Source organism: Phalaenopsis equestris, unplaced genomic scaffold (assembly GCF_001263595.1).
Source record: "Phalaenopsis equestris unplaced genomic scaffold, ASM126359v1 Scaffold000203, whole genome shotgun sequence".
In the NCBI taxonomy this organism is placed as follows: Eukaryota; Viridiplantae; Streptophyta; class Magnoliopsida; order Asparagales; family Orchidaceae; genus Phalaenopsis; species Phalaenopsis equestris.
Genome location: NW_018164645.1, coordinates 136,083 through 144,342, shown reverse-complemented (window position 1 = coordinate 144,342; position 8,260 = coordinate 136,083).

Here is an 8,260-nt window from a genome sequence, read left to right as displayed (position 1 = left end):
ATTTAATTACAAAGAAAGATGCTGGTGAGAAAAGATTATTGTAATTAAATGAGCTTGAAGAGATAAGGAATGAATCTTATGAAAGTGCTAAGATTTACAAAGAAAAGATGAAGATGTGGCATGATCGGAGGATTCTTACTAAAAATTTTCAGCCATGGTAACAAGTTTTGCTTTATAATGTAAGGTTAAGATTATTTCTAGGAAAACTTAAGTTTAGGTGGATGAGCCCATTTATTGTGATGAAATTTTTCCTTATGGAGCTATGAATATTAAAGATCCTAAAACTGATAAAATATTCAAAGTGAATGGTCACAGGCTGAAATCATACTTTTTAGGTGACCAACTTATATTAAATGATTTTCTGTTGTTGGGTCAACCAAAATAAGCACTAGTTATGTCGTGTTGACGACGTTAAACCAAACGCTCTGTGGTTGGCACCCAATAGTTATATGTGTTTATTTTTCTTTATTTTTATGTTGTGTGTGTGATTTAGAAAATTATGGTAGTATTTTTACCATATAAGGAATTAGTGATTATTCTAAGACCTTAAAAGATAACTTAAACATGTAGATCAAATGTTTGGACGTTAAGTTGACTTGTGCTAAATTGGCACTGGCGCTTAAGTGCCAAAATCTGGCGCTTAAGCGTGACAGTTAAAAAACTTGTGCTAAATTTGGTTTCTAGAAGTTTAAAGCCTGAATTGGTTAGCTTGAACATGGAAGATGGTTCTAGGATGTCTCAAGGAGTTTTAGGAAGGGTTTAGAGCCTATAAATAGAAGGGTATGAGTAGAAATTTCACCACACCTCCAATTAACCCTAAAGTTAAAGTAAAAAGAGAGGATTTTTGAAAAATGTCATCTTGGGAGAGTGATTTGAAGAAGGAGGAAGTAATGAGAAAAAAAGTTTATTAGTCAAAGTACGCAAGAGATGTATAACAGTTTTCTAGTCGTTAGTATTGAAGGAATAACAGAAAAAATCACTAAAATTGAGGCTAACGTGGCTTCAATTGAAGCAAAAGTGATGGAAGTTAGCACACATCTGGATCATATGAGATGGAAACTTAAGATGCAGTTTAGCCATACCAGTTTTATATAAGAAGAAGACAAGGAAATGTATCTGAAGAACAAGTGGATTGAAGAAGATTCAACTAGAGTTATTATTCATCGTCCGTTCTTTAAGATATACATTCCAAATGCTGAAGGAGAGACTAACGATAGACCAAAATTTGTTCCATCAACGTTCCATCAACTAGAGAGTGTAATTAAGTTTGTGATTTAGTGTTTATGTGTTTAGTGTTTGTTAATGTTAAGTGTTTTAATGTGTGTTTTATGTTTTTAATATCTAGTGTTATGTTTAGGAATTTTCTCATTCAAGACTATTTGGATTGAGAATTTATGTATTTAAAAGTGTTTGTAGTTGTTTGTGAATGAATATAAGTGTTTTGTTTGTGTGAAATTTTATGTTATTTAGTGTTGAATTGAATTAGTTAAGATTGGTGAATCTTGAGTAAGAGAAGAGATAAAAGGGGAGGAAATAATTATTACAGTGTTATGAGACCATATAGGGTTGATTGACTTAGGATAGACGTGCATTTTTCTTAAATCGAAAAAATCAAAATTTATGCACTAGAGTCTAAGTGCCAAAACCCTTGCTTAAGCGCAGCCTAAACAGAGAGACAGATGCCTAAGCGCCAAACCATTCGCGCTTAAGCGCCTATTCACAAAAACTGATTCGCGAGCGATTTTAAGTGAAAAATTGGACTGAAAATTCCATTACCAATTCTTGACTTCATCTCCTACCTTCAATTTTCACAACTTGGAGAGCTAGGGCATCATCTTAAGTGAAAATTTCTCGATGGTTTCAAGCCAAATTTGCTAGATTTAATCGGTAAGAGCTTCACTTCTATGCAAAATTTCTTTATTTGTACCATGTATTTTGAGTAAATTCATGAGCTACCCAAAAATCACTATAGATGGTGAAAATTTGAGAAAAATTGATGGAAAATGCATAGATTTATTACTTTAAGTTTTTAGGAGTTTAGTTTTGTGATTTGGAGTTGAATTTGGAATTTATTTTGAATTTTATACATTTTTTAGAAAATGGCACCAAGAATGAAGAGAAGCAAGGGGAAGGCTCCATTTGATTTAAACAAGTTTGTCAGCTCAAGAGCTTATGATCGATACATTGATGCATTGCAGTTGAGAAAGTTGGTTCTTGAGCAATTTTTTAAAAGTTTGAGAGGAGCTGTGGAAGAGTTGATTGTTTGACGCCAGTGGGAGCGGTTTTGTTGTTCGGTTCAGTTATTTTTCTATTGTCGCAGTGATTTATGTTGTACAGGAGTTTTATGCAAATCTTAGGAAGGAGATAGATGGGAGGAGATCTTACAACCACTAAAGCCCATTACCAATGTGAATGTAAAGTTCTATTCACATCATTTTATTTTTGGCTGGAAGGGTGGATTCTCCAGTAGTTCTGCTGCCTCGACTTTGCAAGCTTCTACATCACGGGGTCAGACTTTCAGATCTGATTCTTAGTCATATATATGACAGAGGATTTTGGACAACGTCAATTACACTGCGGATAAGGTATTAAACTTAGAGCATTTTGCAAAGAATTTTGCAGAGCAAATGGATGGATACATGAAGAGATGAAGTGATTATGAGGATGAATACAACATAGCTATGGAGCATCTCAATAGAGGTAATTAGGATGTAGTATTTCTTCAGTATCCCAGATATCCGCCATATGAGCCTACAGTTATTTGGCGTAGTGACGATAATGATGAAGAAGAGGGTGATGATTAGTTTGGATCTTTAGTTCTATTTTATGTTTTAGTTTATGTGTTGTTATGAACTGTTGTCGGTACTAGTATTCTGTACTTTCTGTTATGTTTTTAGTTGTGATTGTAGAGACTGTTAGTTTTTGTTATGTTGTTTTTTGTTGCATACACCTACTGTTATATATTTGTGTTTAGTGAGCAGTTATTATATGTGGTAGTAATTGTTTTAAATGTGTTGTTGTATTTAGTTAGTGTTTGTTGAACTTAATTCTAGAATCTTAGGAAGGTTTAGAATTTAGCTAACTTGTTACTTTTAGCTATATGTTTAAAATTTTCAATTTACTACCAGTTATTTTTCTTTATGTTGATGTCATGTTTGTTTGTTAGTGAGTTTTTTTACTTTTATATTATACTCTACTGCGTAGAAGTCTGATAAATCTATGTATTATTAGTAACTTAAAATTTGATCAATTAAATTTTACTCCTATTTTTAATTTTTTGTATTTGCATATTTAGGATATGAAAATTCCTGCAAGCATGCTATAATTATTTTTCATTCCTGATTATTTATGAATGATGCTAAAATGTTTTATTTCTAATAAAAATTTAAGTATGGGAGGGATGAAATTTTTTTAAAAAAAAAGAACTTAAAAGTTTATTTGTTCTCAAATGTATTTCAAATAAATTTGATTTTGATTTGAAAAAAAAATGATTATGTATATGAAGTTATATTAGGGAGGTGAAAATTTGAATATAGAAATGAGTAAGAGAATTTAGTTAAAACTTAGAGTAATGTAAAATAACTTAAAATTTAAAATTTTTAGTGCAAAAAATGCTAAATATAGTGTAACTATCTTCATTAGGAAAATTTGTATTTTTGAAAATTTATAAATTTAGACCTTTTATTTTCAAAACTTAAATTTCTTTTAATGAAATTAATTTTCAAAACTATTACTAAGTTTTTAAGTGAAAGAAAAATATCAACTCTTTGGTTTAGGAAAGGAAGAGTGGGATTCAAAATCATTAAAAACCTATCCAGATATAGTAATCCTTACCTGAAAAGAAAACAAAAAGAAAATAAAAAAGAGCAAAAATAAAAAGAAAAAGAAAAAATTAAAAAGGGATAAAGGGAGGAGAAGTTTGAGGATTAGTGCCTAATCAAAAATTAGTTCCAAATTTTATCTTTTTAAAGTATAAGACTTGAGAAACTCTTAAGCTTAAGGATATAATATAGTGAGTAAAATTATGCTTAATTAAAATTTTTAAATGGAAATGGTAAAATGCCTAAACTCTATATTTGGAAAATCTATAATATTTCTGAATTAGATAGGAACTCATATTTTCATATTTCTTATCATTAAAAATTTTCTAAACTTTAAGTTGTTCTCATTTACTAATATGTTTTCCAAATAGGACTACTATATTTCTACATCAAAATTTTGGTAACTTCTAAAGAAACTCGCGTACATCATCTGCATATGTTGGTTTTTAAAGATTGAAAGGTCACTTGAGGAGGTCACTTGAGGACAAGTGACATCTGAGGACAAGTGACATCTTAAGTTTGAGGAATTTTGATACATCTAAAATATATAGTGTTTTTATATACATTTTATACCGATTTTTAAGTTATTGCGCTTTAATGAAAAGTATTTGTGTGTTTTTCTTTCAGATAAAATTAAATAAATGAAAAATGCTAAAATAATTGAAAAAGGGTCAAATTTGGAGAAAAGGAGAAAAAAAAATGAAGAAAGGTGCAAAAATGAACTCAGGCGCCTAAGCGCCCATAATTGGGGCCTAACCGCCAGAGGAGCAGCACCTAAGTGCTAGGTACCCGCGCTTATGAGATGAATTATTTAATTTGAACGGATTTTTGAAGAGGTGTTTGAAGCAACCCTTGGTAAAAATGTGGGAAATATCCCATGGACATGAAAATTCATTCAATTGATTTTTGAGGTGGCAACTTTTAGAAGATTCATTGAATGGAGACATATTTTTTAAGAGACACCAAGGCACCCCTTGGATTTTTATAAGAAAAGACTATTATTTTCTAAGAGAAGAGGCCAACCACCCATCAAATTTACAGTCATCATCCATCTAAGTCGCCGTCGCCGCCGCCGACCACTTTTCTTTTTTTTTCAGTGTTATTTTGTTTTGTGAGCGAAGGAAGAGAATTCAAAGGAACTTCAAGACATTTGGTGGAGAGGATTTGAGATAAGTGTTTATCTTTGTGACACTTATTTTTAATTTAGATTTCTTGTTTGTGTGCATGACTTCTACTTTTAAAATCATGTCCGGTTGTGTTTTCTCCTTGGATTCTGAGTAGTTTACTTTATCTTTTTTTCTTAAAATGATAAAGTTATTAAGTGTTGAAAGGAAGTTGTGTGAAGTATTAGGCTTCAATGTTGGAAGAAGTTGTGATGATTTGAAACATTGCACTTCATTTACTTCTTGATTTAGCCAAAAGATTACACACATATCTTTGCTAAAAGATTTATATGCATTGAGGATAGGCAAATGAAAGTCCTTAAATGGACTGTATACTTTGATCCAAAATCAGCACCTCCTACAATTCCTATATGGATTCATTTTATGGGGTTAAAAAAGCACCTTTTTAATCATGAAATGCTTTTCTCTCTTACTGCTAGTTTTAGGAAGCCTTTAAAAATGGATAACTTTACTTTTTCTATTACTAGACCCTCTGAAGCTAGGGTTCTTATCGAGTGTGATATCATGCAATATTTTTATGATTAGATTTGGATAGTTTCTTAAGACGTTGGTTATTGGCAACCATTAGAAATTGAGAGACCTCCACAGTATTGTACTCACTGTCGTATGTTTGGGCATTCCTCTTCTCACTCCTATCATGTAAATCCACACTTAAAATCGGTTGGTAATAATGTAGCTATCGAGCAACAATCTGAACCTGTCACTTAAAATCCACCACTTGTTGAGGCTCAACCCAAGGACTTCTCCGGTATGGAACCACTTCCTAAAAACTATTAATCCCACTTTTAACGCTTTTTCAAGTGTGAGTAACACTCCATCTGCTATTTTGCAAGATGATCCTCATTCACCTATGCTTAATCCTTCTATTTTGCATGATAATATTTATACATGGGTTGGCCCTTCTCTACCTACTGATATTTGTAATTTGGGTCCTTCTGAGGACAATGTAAATCTAGTTTTTGCTGATCATACTGAAGTAATTATGCATGAGACTGTTAATGCTTTACAAAATGAATGGCAAGTTCAGAAATCCTAAAAAAAGAAAATCAAGTGGAAACATGAAATTTTACACTTGAATAAAGACAACATCATTAAGGAGGGCATTTATTATTCTAATGGAGATCAAGTGGGTAGCCCTCTTAGGTCTTCTAGGAGGGCTAGCTTGAGGCATCATGTTTAGACTTATGGTTTAGAATATTAGGAGAGTTTCATACCCTAACTATTTTAATAGACTTAAACATCTTTGTTGGGTCCATAACTTAAATATTTTTGCCATTTTGGAACCTCTGGTTGTCACTAAAAAGGAGAAAATCCTTAAGAAGTTTTAAAATTATAATCACTTTTGTAATGTCACCAATAAGATTTGGCTTTTCTGGCAAAGAAAAATTCAGATGACTATTACAGAAAATGATAAACAGTTTGTTCTTACTTACTTTGAATTGGAAGATTTTAAAGGTTGGACTACTTTTGTTTATGCTAGCTCTTTGTTGTAGGATAAAATTTTGCTTTGGAATCAACTTATACAAATGTGATAGACTATTACAAAGAATTGGATTGTGGGTGGTGACTTCAACATGATTATGAAGCCCGAGGAAAGAAGAGGGGGAGGTAAATGTGAAACAAATCTCATCAATCACTTTTGTGATAATGTTTCTGATGCAGGGCTTTTTGATATGTGTTTTTCTGGCTCACCTTACACCTGGAGGAGAGGATAAATCTCCCAAAGCTTAGATAGATTGTTTGGAAATCACTATTTTTTCAATTATTATACTATTTCCAGGTTTCATCACTTGAGTTATGCTACTTCAGACCATAATCCTATTATGCTCACTCTTGCTTTCCATCAGAAACCTACATCTTATAAATTCAAAATTTTAATATTTGGACTACTCATGATAGTTTTTTTAGTCTTGTTCAGCAAGCTTGGAAAATAGAGGGTGTTGAGAAACCTTGGTATGTTCTCTGGCAATTACATAAGAAAGTTGCTAGTAGCTTGAGAAGGTGGAATTTCCATGATTTTTGTAATGTGTATCTCAAAGTAACTGAAGCTCAAAATATGGTTGATACTTTGGAACAACAGGTGATCACTAATCCCTCTCTTGAGGAAGAGGTGGCTAAGGCACATACTTCACTTCTTGAGGCAGTTTCTCTTGAGGAACAATTTTTACAGTAAAAGGAAAACTACATATACTTTACTAGTGGGGATTGCAACACAAAAAACTTCATGCCTCCATTAAGCACAGAAGGAACATTAATACCATTTTGAAAATTCAATTTCATAATGGGGATGTGAATACTGATGAGGAAGGTATTGACAACAGTGCAGTGTAATTTTTCACTGACTTGTTTACTACTATCTCTCAAGCGCTTCCTGTCACCACTACACTTTTTGATGCTGAAAGGGAGTATGTAGCTGGTATTTCTCTTATTGATGTTCCATCTGAACAGGAGATTTTCTCAGTTTAAGGATATTATTCCTAATAAGGCTCCTGGTCCTCATGGTTTTACATCAGTCTTCTATGTGCATTGTTGGTGCATTATACAAAAGGAGATTATCCTTGTTATCAAAGTTTTTTCTGGGTGATAACCCGGGCAAATTTTTCACCTCAACTTTAATTATGCTCATTCCTAAGGCCAATGATAAAAATTGTTGGGATAATTTTAAGCTAATCTCTCTTACTTCATTTATTTCTAAAGTTATTAGTAAATTGATTGTTTCTCGGCTCCAACCACATTTCTTTAGAATCATCTCCCCTCACCAATTTGCTTTTATTCAGGGGAGAGAAAAATCACTGAAAATATACTCCTAGCACAAGAGATGGTTGAATATTTAGATAAAAAATGCAGAGGTGGAAATATGGTCCTAAAACTTGACATTAAAAAAGCTTTTGACACTATAAATTGGGATTTTATTCTTAATATTTTGAGAGCTAGAGGATTCTCACCCAACTTTTGCCACATTACAAGCGTTGGTTGGAGAATAATCATTATAGCATATTGGTGAATGGTAAGTTGTGTGGTTTTTTCTCTGCTCAATGTGGCATTAAGCAAGGTGATCCCTTATCCCCAACAATATTTATCTTGGCTTTTGATTATTTCTCATGTTTGATGAATCAATTGAATGAGACACATCCCCATATTCAATATTCATATAAATCAAAGGTTATGGTTTGCCATTTCGCTTATGCTGATGATGTTATCCTGTTCTCCAAAGCTACCGAAGCTGCTATTAAAAGTATCATGCATACTCTTAAT